The following is a 15,708-nucleotide window of genomic DNA, read 5'->3' on the forward strand; positions in this document are numbered from 1 at the left end:
CAGTTCTGCCATTTGTTCATTCCAAGACCTTGAGCTGGTCAGTCACCTTGTCCCTCTGAGCTTCACCTTCTTCATCCATAAAACAAGGCTCTTACCACAGGTATTAGTTATCTGTTACTGCGTTAAAGTTACCTCAAAGTGTAGTGGCTTAAAACAACAACTATTTATTATCTCACTGGTTTCTGTGGGTCAGGAATCTGGGAGTGGCTTAGCAGGGTGGTTTCAGCTCAGAGTCTCTTAAGAGACTGCAGTCAAATTGTCAGCAGGGCTTGCTGTCATCTGAAGGCTTCATTGGGGCTAGAGGATCCACATCCAAGATGGCGCACTCGCATGGCTGTTGGCAGGAGGCCTCAGTTCCTGGTTACATGGACCTCTCCATAGGACTTCTTGCAACTTGGTAGCTGACTTTCCTAGAGCAAGATGAGAGAGAGAGCACACTGAAGATAGATACAGTATCCTTATAACCTGATCTTGGAAATGATATACCATCACTTCTGTCATATTCTGTTGGTCACTGTATTAACCATGTCTTTTATTTTCTGTATTCTAATACTTTGATGTCTGGGGCCTTGCTGACCCTGAAGGGACTGCCCCTCCCAGGATTAGCCAATTCCCAGGGATAGTAAATAACTCTTTGAGAACTTGCCCTTCAAATACGGACCAACCAATCCAGAGTCCACATCCCCAACCTCCTCTTTTATCAGGCTCTAGGCCACTGTCCATCTACACTAATGACCTCAGGGCCAGGTAGTAGACAACTAGGGACAACCCCTATGCCCCAGAGCCTGACAAAATTATTTAAACTATCTAATCCAAAACCTGTTTGTCCTGCCTCACCCCTTCCTTCCCTAGAAACTGTAATAAAAGCTCTTGTCCACAGTTCCCCCCAAACTGACCCCAGTGCTACCCTGTGTGCCTCCCCCACCCCCTGGTGTTGCATGCCCTCTCCTCTTGGAAACTGTAACAAACTCTCTCTTTTTTCCTTTTTTTTTTCTTTTTTTTGCTGAGGAAGATTCACCCTGAGCTAATAATCTTCCTCTGTTTTGCATGTGGTCACTGCCACAGCCACCAATGAGTAGTGTAGGTCCGCACCTGGGAACCGAACCTGGGCCACTGAAGTGGAGCATGCTGAACTTAACCACCGGGCCACAGGGCCGCCCCATGAACTGTCTCTTCAATGGCAGTTATTTCCTGATCTTTTGGCCTTACTGTACCTCAAATTTTCTGTTAATACATTGTATTTTAGAACAGTCAAACAGACTGTTCTAATACGGTGTGGAAGGGGACCACACTAGGGCGTGAATACCAGGAGGTGGGGATCCTTGAGGCCGTCTTAGAGTTTACCCACCACACCACATATCCCCCTGGGAGAATTAAACAAAACAGGGTAAATGTGGCAAAAGCCCCTCCTACTACAGTCTTGCATCACTTAACTATGAGGATATGTTCTGAGAGACGCATCGTTAGACGATTTCATCGTTGTGCAAACATCATAGAGTGCACTTACACAAACCCGGAGCCTACTGCACACCTAGGCTGTATGGTACTAATCTTGTGGGACCACCGCACCAATGTGGGGTACATTGTTATGCAGCACATGACTGCCCAATGACACAGACAGTTGGTCGTACAATCTGATTCTAAAATTCAGATGACTATGATACAGTCGCTCATCCCCAGGAACTTATGACCAAGAGACAAATTCCTGGGTTTATTTACTCATATAACAAGTATTTCCTGGATGGTTGGGCTATACCAGGCATTTGTGTGCCTGAGGCTCATTGGTAAACAAACGCAGGATCTTTGCATTCACAGTCTGAGAACTTTGACTAGGTCTTACTTCATAAAATCTCACAATTTACCTCAAAACTTAGTGGCTCAAAACTACAATTTTACTTTGCTCGTGGTTTTGTGGGTCAGGAACTCAGGAAGGTCTTGACTGGAAAGTTCTCTCTTGGAGTCTGTCGTGTGGTTGCAGTCAGATGTCTGCTGGGGCTGCGGTCAATCTGAAGGCTCAGCTGGGTTGGACGTTCATGACGCTCATTGACGGGGCTGCCGTGGGGCCTGGTTTAAGCTGGGAGCTCCGGTGGGCTATGGATGAGCTCTCCACATGGTGGTCTCAGGGCAGTTATAACAAAATCTGACACGGTTGACGTCGCCCTCCTCTGAAAACACTTCCTTTGCTTTCCTCTCACCACATGGGTGACTCTTTCATAGCCTTCCTTTCTGGTTGTTTTTCACCTCCACTTCTAAATGTTGGAGCACCTCAGAGCTCTGCTCTTCCCTGTGTACACTCCTTCCCTTGGTCTTGGTCTCCTGGCTTTAAATTAGTATTAATATGCTCCTGACTTCCAAATTTGTACCTCCAGCCAGACCTCTCCTTCCTAACTCCAAAATGGAGCTGCTGGTCTTTCCTCAAAATCTGCTCCTGCTGCAGCTGACAGCGGCTCCCACTGGAAGCCTTGGAGCTGTGCCTGGTTTCTCTCTTCCCCAGAGCCCACAGCTGTTGAAAATTGCCCACGGGGTTTAGAGACTGGAGTGCCTGGTGACCTTGGGGAGAGCCCTTTGGTGGCATGATTTGAGGCAACATCAAATCTCACATTTCTCAAAACCACTAGACCATTTATTCACTAGGCACTGACTGTGCCACTGCCGTTGGTGAGGTGATGCTGGGGTCGGGCAGGTGGGCAGGTACTACATAACCAGCAGCTGGCCTCCCACACCCCAAAAGGGAGCCCTGGAGGCCTCTGAGCAGTTAAAACCAATAGTGCGAGATACAGGAATGTAGCTCCCGGAATCCCCACCTCTGACCTTACTGACTTCTGTTTTACGCACCTTTCTATCAAGTAGAGTCTGATTCCCAAGGCCAGAGCCACTAAAAAACAACCAGTTACCAAAGGGTGGCAGGACCGCTGCAGATGGGCTGTTGGCTGCCTGACCCAAGGGGGCGGGGGCAGAGAAATTAAAAAGCAGAGTTCAAAAGGCACAATTGCTGAGGTCACTTAGTGTAGGACAGACAGCCTGGCATACTTCACCAGGTGGCAATGGTGTCAAATGTGGAGAAGGTGCCAACAGTCTAGGGACGGTCTGGCCTGTCTCCTGACAGTCACAGCCTCATTGTGTGACCTCCAGCAACTCACTGCACTTGTCCACAGTGTTTTAGTTTGTGAATTAGAAATATTAACCACTGCCCTGCCTATTAATTAGAAAAAATACCAAAAATAGACTATATAAATACAGTTAAAATGCAGCATAAACACAGGGGTTATTATAAGACACTGGACAGGATACAGTCTGAGAAAACAGAAAGGGCTTAACGTTTATTTATTTATTTATTTATTTTTTAGGAAGATTAGCCCTTAGCTAACTACTGCCAGTCTTCCTCTTTTTGCTGAGGAAGACTGGCCCTGAGCTAACATCCGTGCCCACCTTCCTCTACTTTATACGTAGGACGCCTACCACAGCAAGGCTTTTGCCAAGCGGTGCCATGTCTGCATCCGGGTTCCAAACCGGCAAACCGTGGGCCACTGAGAAGCGGAACATGCATACTTAACCGCTGTGCCACCAGGCCAGCCCCAGGGCCTAATGTTTATTGATCACCTTCTATGTGCCAGGTGCTGGATGCTTTCATCCTCCGAAAAGCCCCTTAGTATAGTTTTAGTGATGAAAAAACACAGGGTACAGAGAAATTAACTAGCTTTCCAAAGTCACACTGCTGGAAAAGGGCAACAGTAGGTCTTCTCAAAAGATCAGAAGTAGCCTCCATCTTCAGGTCCAGCTGGATCCAGCAATGAATGACAAAATCAATAGAATTTTATATCCTTGTATTAGTTTTCGGAGGCTGGCATAACAAAATACCACAGGCTGAGCAGCTTAAACAACAGAAATTTTGGGGCTGGCCCCGTGGTTGAGTGGTTAAGTTCACACGCTCTGCTTCAGTGACCCAGGGTTTCACCGGTTCGAATCCTGGGCGTGGACATGGCACTGCTCATCAGGCCATGCTGGGGTGGCATCCCACATGCCACAACTAGAGGGACCCACAACTAAAGTACACAACTATGTAGCGGGGGGATTTGGGGAGAGAAAACAGAAAAGCAGAGGGGGAAAAAAGAAGATTGGCAACAGTTGTTAGCTCAGGTGCCAATCTTTAAAAAAAAAAGAAAAGAAATTTTATTTTCTCACAGTTGTAGAGGCTGGAAGTCCAAGATCAAGCTGCTGGCCAGGTTAGGTTCTTCTGAGGCCTCTCTCCTTGGCTTGCAGATGGCTGCCCTCCTGCCGCCTCTTTACGTGGCCATCCCTGGCATCTCTTCGTCTTCTGGTAAGGACAGTAGTCATATTGGATGAGGGTCCCACCCTAATGGCCTCATTTTAACCTAATCATTTAAAGACCTTCTCTCCAAATACAGTGTCATTCTGAGGGTTGGGACTTCAATGTAAGAATTTGGGGGGGACACAATTCAGCCCATAACGAGCCTACATACTAAAAGATAAATGCCCACCTAACAGAAGGGGTCCTAAACATTTATTCCCTTAAACAGCGTGATTCCCTCTACAGATTTCTAACGCCATAGTTCTCCTTATTCTTCTGGACAAGAACTTTGTTTCCTTTCAAATGTACATCTACTTCTCCTTCCGGTTTTATTTTACCTTATTTACTCTGACTCTGTTTTCCAAAGGTACTCTTGAAGTGCCTTTCCAACTGTCTATTATCAGCCTTTTGAAGCTCTATAGTTTTAATTCAAGGGTCTCCCTCCCCTGTGGATGTCCAAATGATTTCTGGAGTGATTGGGAGGCATCTTGAGGGTACCCATGTTTAAAAGAAAACCTATAAAGTTGGTATGTTAAAAAGCCTGAGCAACACCAAGTATAGGCAAGGGTGTGGAGCAGGAAGAACTCATACACTACTGATGAGATTGTAAAGTGATACAACGGAGGGATTTTGCCGATTCTTATAAAGTTAAACATATGCTTACCACATGACTTAGCAATTTACTTCTACATATTCGCCCAAGAGGAACGAAAACATATATCCACACAAAGACTTGTACCTGAGTGTTCGGGGCAGTTTTATTCATAGGAACCCCAAATTGGAAACATCCTCAATGTCCATCACAGATGAATAGGTAAACAACTTGTTGTTCATCCATGCAATGGAATATTACTCAGCAATAAAAAGGAAAGAACTACTGACACATGCAACAACGTGGGTGAATCCCAAAAATGTCTTGAGATAGAGGAGCCAGACACAAAAGTCTTGCATATGTTTGTATGACTCCATTTATATGAAATTCTAGAAAGCCACAACTAATCTAACGTAACAGAAAGCAGATCTGAGGTTGCCTTGCTGGGTGATGGTGGGCAGACTGACTGCAAAGGGACACAGGAAACTTTGTGGAGCGATAGAAATATTCTCTGTCTCGATGATGGTCATTACCTTTGTCTACTCATTGAACTGTACACTTAAAGTGGGTCCATTTTGTATACATAGATTATATCTCAATAAATTGATTTTTAAAAGACTGAGATAGGATATTCTCCAGCTGCTGTTGGTCATTCCCCTTCATAGTAAACCTCTGCACACAGATCTTATGGAAGAAACAAAAGCCGTGTTTCAAAGCTTTCAAGTCTCTGGGCTTATCATCACAACAGTTTGACGTGGTCTTCACAAGAATTGGAGCGGCAGACTGTGAGAACAAGGGAGCCTGGCAAATCTTGGCGTGCCAGGTAAGGAAGGAGATTGTGACAGATAAATAGGGTCAAGCTGAAATAACAGAAGCCATACTAAGAGGGCTCCCGCTGACCAAAGTGAGACTATTTGAGCATCAAAAGCAGACCACTGGCCAAGACCACCTGACATACAATAAAGCTGAAAAGTCATGAGTCCGTTTTGATATACAACAAGAGAAAAAGTTAGCATAACGTATCTTGAAAGAAGGTAATTGGGATGGAATGTATTCTTGAATCTGCCATTAAATCACATCAGTATTATTGATTCACTTATTGTTCGGAACAGTAAGTGAAGTAAATGTAAATACATTAAATTCCCACTTCCAGCAAAGAAGGGGCAACAGGGAGGGGATTTACCATGCCGCCTCAAACAACTAAAAAACCAGACAAAAGATCAGAAACAGCAGTTTTTAAGATATTGATCATCAGGCAACGAAGGACTGTGAACTGTGAGAGGCAGGACAAAACACGGTGAGCCCTGTAAATCTCCCCGCTTACTGTCTGAAGAAAAGTTCCAGGCCACAGCATAGTGGGGGGAAGCCAGGCAGAAGGAGCTAGGAGACCAAGGAGCCTAGAACTCACAGGGCAGAGAACCAGAGAGGAGAAAAGACTCCGAAGGTCTGCAGAGGGGCTCCCTCAGGCGTTCAGGTGAGTTCTGATCGGTGTGTCAGTGTGTGGAAGTTATCTGGAGCCAGGGAAAAAGCCACCAGAAGGGATTAGAAGGAGGAATTCCCAGAGACCACACAACACTGACATCCCACCAGCCACGGTGGAAAAGCTCATGAGTCAGTGGCATCAGGTAGGTACTCCAAAGGGCTTTGCCCAGACAGTGAGACAAAGTTAGCCTGAGATTAATGCCGCCCGGTCTTAGCTCAGAAAGCTCAAAATCAAGATCCAAAAGCAACAAACTGTTTCCAAACTATGAAATTGCATCTCAGAACAAAGTTCAAGCAGATTTATGATAATATAAAAAATATTCAGGGGCCTGCCCAGTGGCGCAGCAGTTAAGTGCACACGTTCCGCTTTGCCGGCCCAGGGTTCCCGGGTTCGGATCCCGGGTGCAGACATGGCACCGCTTGGCACGCCATGCTGTGGCAGGTGTCCCACATATAAAGTGGAGGAAGATGGACACAGATGTTAGCTCAGGGCCAGTCTTCCTCAGCAGAAAGAGGATTGGCAGTGGATGTTAGCTCAGGGCTAATCTTCCTCAAAAAAAAAAAATTATCAGAAACAATTAAATATTGCATAGAATCAGTGAACCAGAGAGTAATTATGTAATGCTTAAATAGATAACGGATCCTTTTCAGAGATGAAATGAAATAATCCTAAAACAAAGAATATTTTTTCCATAGGTTTGTAGATACACATTACTAGAAAAATGTTTAATTCTGTTGTTATGCCATCTTCTTTTAGCATATATTCATCTTATAAAATTATTTGATTATATATCAAAATTGGGTTATTTTAATTTTTATTTCAAGCCCTCTTTTGATTCACGTATGTGTTCTTCAGGTGCTACTTGTTTGGTCTGTTGATAAATAATAAAGGTGTTCGTTTGTGTCCATGACCCATGATGAAGAGAAAAAACAACTGAAACCGACTCAGAAATTACATGGATGATAGAATTAGTAGACAAGGACATTAAAACAGTTATTATAGTTTTATTCCATATGCTTAAGAAGCTGCAGGAAAGATTGATCATGTTAATTAAAGAGAATAAGAGGGAAAAAAAGACTCAAATCAAACTTCTAGAGTTGAAAACTACCATGCCTGAGATGAAAACCATATTAGATTAGATCAACGACATGAAGGACCCAGAAACGCAGGAAGAGCTCATCGGGGCTCAGCTGGAAAATGGAAAAGCGCTAGAACAAGAGGCAGGATGCAAACATGAGGTATGTGAGGCAGAGCAAGCTGCAGGAATGGAGGAGGCCCACGTGAACCACACACTGGGTTTGTGTGCCGCAGCCCTCCAGTTACAGAGCCTGGGAAATGAGTCGAGGTCATGCCGTCCTCACCTTTGACTTAAGGCTGAGCTGGACCCATGTTCACAAAATGGCGGCATTAGCACGATCTGAGGGTGGGGTTTTTAGCCTCTTGATGTGAAAAGGTCACTTAGACATCTGCACAGGCCCAGTTGATGAGTTGGTGGTCTCAGCCGGCCTGAAGTGGACAAGAGTTCTAATTCCTGAAGAACAGCTCACACACCTATTTCCATGGTGACCCAGGCTCCAGGGAGATGGTCTCTATGGGAGCCTAGTGGAGTCAGCACATTGCCTGACAGCACAGTTAACAATGGGCGGGTTAAACAGCTAAAAGCTACAATCAGCAACTGCAAAAAGGAAAAAAAAACCTTCAGTTCCTGGCTACCTAATCATCACTGGCTGTTGCTTGTTTCACTACCTCTGGGTTTTTTAGTTACGTGATACAATAAATACCCTTTTTTTCTTAGGTTCTTTTGAGGTGGGGTGGGAGTTTCAGGTGAACCGAAGGTCTGGCAGACCTAGGCCTTGGCCCAGTGCACTAACGGTGGCACGCGTGGCTGGGCGACCTCGCGATTTGGGCATGTCTCTTAAGGGGGAAAAAGACCAGCCGTAAACCTGACCTGTCTAAGGGGCAGGAAACCTGAATTCCAGACGGGCTTCTTTTGCTTCCTCACTGAAGGACCAGGAGCTCTTCAAAGGGACTCCCAGGGTCAGAACTGGCACTTATGACTCAGGACAAAAACATCTATTTGCCAGTTGATGAGATGGGAGAGGGGGAGATGGGAGAGAGACAGGAGGCTGATCTGTCTCGCCCACCAGCTCCCACTGACTGCCAGTGGCTGCCTGCAGAGCCCCTGGGCTCCCCTCTGGGCGTGCCCTGGGTGGAGGGGGCTGCCTGCAGAGCCCCAGGGCTCCCCTCTGGGCCATGCCCTGGCATGGAGCAGGCTGCCTGCAGAGTTCCAGGGCTCCACATGTGGAGTAGAGGGGGCTGCCTGCAGAGTTCCAGGGCCCCCTTCTGAGTGCCCTGGGGTGTAAGGGGCCACCTGCAGAGTTCCGGGGCTCCCTTCTGAGTACCCTGGGGTTGAGGAGCTGCCGGCAGAGTTCCCAGGCTCAACTTCTGGGCCGTGCCCTGGGGTTGAGGCCAGGGTTGCAGCATGAGTACCTCCCATTTCTGCGCCAAGCATGTTCCCAGCTCCGGCATTCTGGAAAGACCCTTTGCAGGGAACAGACATTTCCTCTTTGCAGTGAAGAGGAGCTCCTCTATGGTCCCCACTCTGAGGGATGCAGGAGCTTCACAGCCTGGATTTTCCTGTTTCTTGGAACTGGAACTCCAGCCCCCTGTCTGGCTGTGGCCACAGGCTTCTAGACTGGCTCAGCCCCACACTCCTCTCCATGGGCCCTCAGTCTCATCCATTGTCAGGCCTTTGCCATGTAGAAATGATTATCCCACCTCCAAACCAAGTGTTCTGCCTGGAGAGTCCTGCCCAACTTATCCCCGACTCATCCTTCCGGGCCCAATTAAAGCACCACCCGCCCCCAGCCCTGGGCTCATGACTGCCTCCCTGACGCAGGTTCCCAGCACACAGGGTGCCTCAGCTCTGGCATTTCACAGGCCCACGCTGCGTCACAGCTATTTATAGATGTGTTCAACTCCCTGTAAGCAGGCACCTTAACTCAACTCCAAAAGCAAGTTCCAGAAATACTCCGAGAAATGTAGAGAAGAAGCCTGGTCAAATACAACGCTGTTGCCTTGGGTGGGGGCTGTGTCTGTGTACTTTTACTTTTTGCTCCATACATTTCATTGTTGTTTATAAAATTTGTCTATTACAAGGTTGTAAATATTACAACCTTTTGTTTTAATTTGTTATAAAATAACAAAATACTTAACTTTCTACATAAAGTTTTACATTTCTTAAGTTTATTCCTAGGTACGTTATGGTCTGTGTTACCATGTTACTGGTTAAAAAGAGTAACGTTGGTCTTATGTACCAAAAGAGACCTCCAACCGTATTTTTTTTTTGAGGAAGACTAGCCCTGAGCTAACATCTGCTGCCAATCCTCCTCTTTTTGCTGAGGAAGACTGGCCCTGGAGCTAACATCTGTGCCCATCTTCCTCTACTTTATATGCGGGATGCCTGCCACAGCATGGCTTGCCAAGCGGTGCCATGTCCGTACCCGGGATCCGAACTGGCAAACCCCGGGCCACCGAAGCGGAATGTGCGCACTTCACTGCTGCGCCACTGGGCCGGCCCCTCCATTGGTATTTTTAAGGAGAAAAAGCAAGTCGCAAAACAGTATCTCCAGTATCATACCATTTATGAAAAAAATCCAACCACTAAAATGATAATACATTTCTGTATATGTATATACCATACACATATACTAAATAGGGTGTCTATATGTGTATATGTGTGGTATGTAATATACACACATATACGAGCACCCTATTTAATATATGTATATATGATCTGGAGTATATACATCCTGCACACTGCGATATAGCTATTCCAGGACAGCAGTAGTCAACTTTAGGACAGGCGTAGGATGGGAGCTGATGGTCCAAGGGACTTTAGCTTTTTAAACTTTATAACAGGAAAGTATCTGTGTACTTAAGTGTTTCTAAATAAATAATAATAATAAACAGATCACAGAGTGGAGCCCAGAAGCCTGAGGTGGGAGAGGCAGTGTTTCAAATGAGTCCACTGGAGACATTTCTGCAACAAAGTTTAATCGGTCTGCCAGCAGAGTCCAAAGGGACCTCATCGGGAGACAGTCTCCAAAAGTGTCACAGTCTATCATTTTCAAAGATAGAAGCAGTGACTCTCCTTCATGCAGAGTATGTGTCAAAGATTACTTATGCTTTAAGTAGGGTACCAGAATGGTGCAAGAGCTAGTTCACAGAGGACTGGAGAGGGGGCTGGCCCAGTGGCATCGTGGTTAAGTTCGCATGCTTCACTCTGGTGGCCTGAGGTTTGAAGCCCAGATCTCCAGCACCGACCTACACACGGTTTGTCAAGCCATGCTGTGGCGGCATCCCACATACAAAATAGAGGAAGATGGGGCCGGCCTGTGGCCAAGTGGTTAAGTTCTCATGTTGTGCTTCGGCAGCCCGAGGTTCGCTGGTTTGGATCCTGGGCGTGGACCTAGCACTGCTCATCAAGCCATGCTGTGGCGGCATCCCACATAGAAGAACTAGAATGACCTACAACCAGGGCATACAACTATGTACTGGGGCTTTCGGGAGGAAAAAACCAGGAAGATTGGTAACATGTTAGCTCAGGGTCAATCTTCCTCACCAAAAAACCCCCACAAAAAAACAGAGAACTGGAGAGACAGAAGTATTTAGAGGGACCAAAAAAAGGTGCTGAAGTAAGATTTCTGAGTTACATACAAAACTGGCCAGTGACCGACAGGGCAATAAGTAGATTGGTAAGATGTAAATAACTTCTGTCAGGGAGGAAGGATGACATGTAGGTAATGGTTGTATCATCTGGCCCTCAGCAATGGTGAACAGGTCAGCGAGGTACCTTCTCCTAGAGAATCCCAAAGAGCCCCCTCCGGCTGACCTTTTGGGCCTGACAGTCATCCTTCTGCCTTATTTTCAAATTTGGAATTTCTTCTTAACTGAGGAGTGTTATTTAACTCTAAATCTTGCCTGCTGCTCCCAGTGACTCTCAGCGAACCCAAGCTTTCCCAGAGTTTTTGGTTTGAGCTGGGTGGAGAGTGGACTGACCACACTTGGTGACAGCTCTTTGAGCTCTGAGGAGCCCCCCCTGGGCCTGCCGCCATTGGTCCCCTTGTCTGGAGGCCTGAGCTGGGCCACAGGGAGCAGGGATGCGCCAGCTCTCTCCCAAAGGCAGGCAGCCCGGCAGCCTGTCCCTCACACCCACATCTTCAAGGAGGCTGCAGGGCTGAGCTGAGATCTGGGGACAAACGGGAGTTGGCCAGGGTTGGGGAGGGGGTGTCTAGGGTGAGCCAGGAGCACCAGGAGGAGCCGGAGCAGGAAAAGGCAGCCGAGTCCTGAAGGGCCTGATGTAACCCAAGAGAAGCCTGGGTTTATTCAGTGCTGGGAGCCGTGGCTACATCATTTGATCGGCTGTTTGACAGGGTCCAGCCGATTAACGCCGAGGGGTGCAGGGTCGCCCCCTGGTGAATAACAACCAGCCAGCCCTTCACATAGTTCTGAAACCTGTGCTGCTTCTAATTGCCCTTCATTCCTTTTCCTTTCTTAACCTTCAGTTTTCACTCCTTTGGGTGGCTGCTTGGGAGGCACTACCTCGTGGGAAAATTAGATATAGTAAGAGAATGTGACCACCTGCAGGTAACTTTCAAGATATTTTTCAGTTAATTAATGGAGGAGCACACAGTCCCATTTGAGACAATCAGAAAGGAATCCTGCCCAGATAAGATGTCGAATTAGGTTCGTAGCCTCCATCTGGTTAATGTTTCCTTCTCCCTCCAGTTCTTTGTCTAAATATACATATGCATCGTCCTTCTAAGTTTGCTGGTTAATTGGATGATCAAGAAGTATCTATATATTATTCTTGACCTTCTGCTTTCTGTTAAAATGTTATAGAGGTTTTCTCCTAAAAGCAATAAATAATAAATAATTGGTGAGTAGAAGGGCCGAGGGGTGCAAGAATGCCCCTCGGTGAAGGATGGCCGGCCGACACCCCTGATATTTTCTGAATTATATGCATGCTTTCTATCAAGGTTATGTGTATACTTATTTCTCTTTTTTATTCTTGAAGATATATAGTTTAGCTTAGCTTTTCAGCCCTTTACTTTACTAACAAAGTGATACTTTCTCCGGCAGTGTGTTTAAGGGACTGTTAGCTCCACAATCTAAAAGACAAAGGAATGCTTCCACCCCCTAAAGGGCGCGCAAAAGTAAAGATGTTTAACTGCCCGCTGAGAATGCAGATAGCCCTGGGGATAAGACACCCTGGAGTCGCCTTTTGTTCCCATTAACCATCTACACTAATGGCGTAAATGATTGAGGGAGGCAGGGATGGCTTCACCAGGATGCAACCAGACGGACTGCTGTCCTGTCCGGAGGCCTGGACCTTCTCTCTTTGATTTAACTTTACCATGAATTACAACAGACGCCTAGGTACCTATCTCCTTTAGCTTAGAGACAACAAACACTAGTTAATTGCGGAGAAGACGATCATTAACCTTATGCTCTATAGAATGGAATGCTAATAAATATTCTTGTGCTCGTTTTTTACTTCCTTATCTCTCTGAGAATATTTGTAAAACTATTTCTGTACTAATCCTGAAAAATATATAAACGACACTTGTGCACAGTAAAGGCGGACTTGCTAACATCAACCCAAGTCTCACGTCCCCGTTATTTTCCCCCTCCCTCATCGCGCCGACGCCGTCCATCCCTCAGGAACCTGGACTCCGCCGGGGCGGGACCCCGGCAATTCAGGAGGGCCATGGATGAGACAGGACCAAAGAGTGGTTTATAAAGCGCTTCTGAAGGCAGATGATGTGGGGCTCAGCGGAGGAGGTAGGAGGTCCAGTGGACAGAGACTGCGGAGAGGCCCAGGCCGGCGGAGGGGAGGGTCGGGAGGGGAAGTGGAGGCCACAGAAGCAGCAGAAGTTGTCCGTGTGAGGGAACAGGGGATGAAGAGTGGGAAGGGAGCATCAGGGTGACAAAGCTGGGACAGTGGCCCCGTCTCACCCCCTCTGTCCCTGTGGTCGTTCGGAACCCTGAGAAGGAGCCCCGGCCTTGGGCTCTTCCCACCACACTTGAGGCCCCACAGGGGCGCCCCCGCCCAGGTCCCTCCCGTTTCCACGCCTCTGGATCAGGGACCACGATCCCCGGCCCCAGTACTATTAAGGGACCAAGCCGGCAGGAAAAGCGTTCTCAAAGGCCAAGTCTGACATGGACGCTGGGGTTGCCTCCCCCGAGGCTGGAACCACGCGCAGTGGCGCCGCCGCCGCCTCCCCAGCCCCTGGGAGTACAGCCTCCTTCCGTGCCGTCTCAGATGCCGCCCCGGCCTCGGGACACAGGCCGCCCCCAAGTGACAGACGCAGGAACCGCTCAGGCAGAGGGGACCTCGCTGATGGGAGGCGGCCCGCCCGTCCCAGGCCCATTGGGGCCCGGGCGGGGGGGGGGGGGGGGTTGCGGGGGAGGGGAGGCAGCGGGTTTCCCCGAGGCCCTGGGACTCCCGGAAGCCCCGAAGGTGTTTACACGACAGTCACGTGAGGCGCCACGCGGACTGAGTCACCGGGAAGGATCCGGCGGGGCGCTGGGGTCGGCCGGGCCAACCTCGGGGCCCCACGGCCTTCTCCCCTACCCCGCCTCGGCCCTGGCCTCGCAGGCTGGGAAATCCAAGGCGTGCCAGGCCCGGAGGCAGTCCACGAGCAGACGGGGGCTCCAGAAGGAGCAACTCGGGAGTCATCACACCATGCCCTCAGTTTCGCACATGAGAAGATGGAGGCCCAAAGCGGCTCATAGCTGGGGTTCAGGACGGATGGGGGGTCGTCAGGAGTGACTGGAGAGAGAAGAGCGTCCCAGGTTTGGAGAAAGGATGCGGGAGCAGCTTGGGAGGGACACTGGGGTGAGACCCAGGATCAAGTGCCGGAGAGGTGGAGAAGCGGAATGTGTGTCCTCAGAAAGGTTGTTTACACTCTGCGCCCCACCACCCCACCCCCACCCCCACCCCCACCCCCGCGCTCCAAAACAGCTTCCACACCCTTGCCATACCTCAGCTGGGGCTGGCATCTCCCGCGTTGTCGTCCCCCAGTCCCCCTTCCCATACACTTACAGGCCAGCGGCCTTCCTTGGCACCCAACTCCACCTGCCGCCTGGCATCGAGCCCTTTCACATCCCCGCCCTCTCCAAACCTTCCTTCTCTTCTGCACTCTGCGCACGTTCCCCGCCTGTTGCCACAGGGGCGCTCCTACACACCTCTGAGCCTTTGCACATGCTGTTCTCTGCACCTGGACTGCCCTCTCCGCACACCCTCTTCTCTCCCTGGTGAACTCTGGGGGGCCGTACCCAGCTCTAGAACAGTGCCTCCTGCAATGCCTTCTCTGGGGGCGTCTACCAGTTCCACTCTCGGCCCCACTTGCTTTCTGACCTCCCCAAGACCGGGAACGCACGCGTGTGTGAACCCCGGGGCAGTGGGCCTGGCACTTGCAGTGAAAAGGCTTTGGGCCCCGGGAACCGCACAGAGCTGGGAGCTGAGTGGGCAGGTCACTCGGCCTCTGTGGGAATCGGGTGTCAAGGGACGCTCGGGAGGGGGTGGAGGGTAGGGGGGCATCGTCGGAAGGAAAGAGGGGTGGGGCGCCCGAGGGCTCCGCTCTGTCCCAGGTTGGGGCCAGGGTGGGGTCCAGAGCTGCGAAAGAGGCTGGTGCCTGTCTCCTCCTCCCCCTGCCGCAGGGGCGCGGGCGCTGGATGCCGGCTGCATCCCTGGGCGGAGATGACGCGCGAGTTCCAATTGCGGCCCCCGCGGCCCGCCTCGCCCCCCCCGGAGCCCGCGCCTGCCAAGGATGCTCGCAGTGGCGTCATCCGGCCGCCCTCCAGACGCCTGTCTTCTCCAGCCTGAGCTTCGCGAGGGGGAGGCGCGGGGGAGGGGGCCTCTCAGGTCTGGGGGTCCTGGGGGGCAGACGCAGCCTCCAGTGCGTGAGTGCTTGCACTAGGCCGGCGCCTGCGGAGGCGCAGAGCGGTCTGGGGTTCGAAGGGGTTAAGCAGGCAGTCTCAGCGAATGTGGATTGCTTTGCTTGGACTTGAGCCCCGATCCAGTTATTCTGAGTTAGCCTCACACCGCTCTGGGATGGAAGGTTCTCCTAGGCCCTCACTACTTCTCAAGACGTGACCCCAGACATTTAGCAGCTCCTTGGCTCCTCCCACTAATAGGGAGCTCACTACCTATTGCTACTAAGAAAGTTCTTAAATTAACACCCTCTTATGCCTGGCTCATTCATTCATTCAACCAATGTTTACCCAGCCCCTACTGCGTGGCAGAGACTAGGCACT

At 49.5% G+C, this 15,708-nt stretch overlaps 1 long non-coding RNA gene across 1 annotated transcript; it reads right to left on the reverse strand.

Annotated features, from left to right (window-relative positions):
* Positions 1–144: 144 nt before the first annotated feature.
* Positions 145–14,825, reverse strand: LOC106833579 (uncharacterized). The gene is made up of 3 exons (XR_006522169.2): positions 14,434–14,825; positions 4,183–4,315; positions 145–410 (listed from the first exon to the last, which is right to left on the reverse strand). It is a non-coding gene; the product is annotated as an uncharacterized lncRNA (long non-coding RNA).
* Between the last annotated feature and the right edge of the window lie 883 nt (positions 14,826–15,708).

The sequence above is a fragment of the Equus asinus genome, chromosome 17 (assembly GCF_041296235.1).
Source record: "Equus asinus isolate D_3611 breed Donkey chromosome 17, EquAss-T2T_v2, whole genome shotgun sequence".
Taxonomy (NCBI): Eukaryota; Metazoa; Chordata; class Mammalia; order Perissodactyla; family Equidae; genus Equus; species Equus asinus.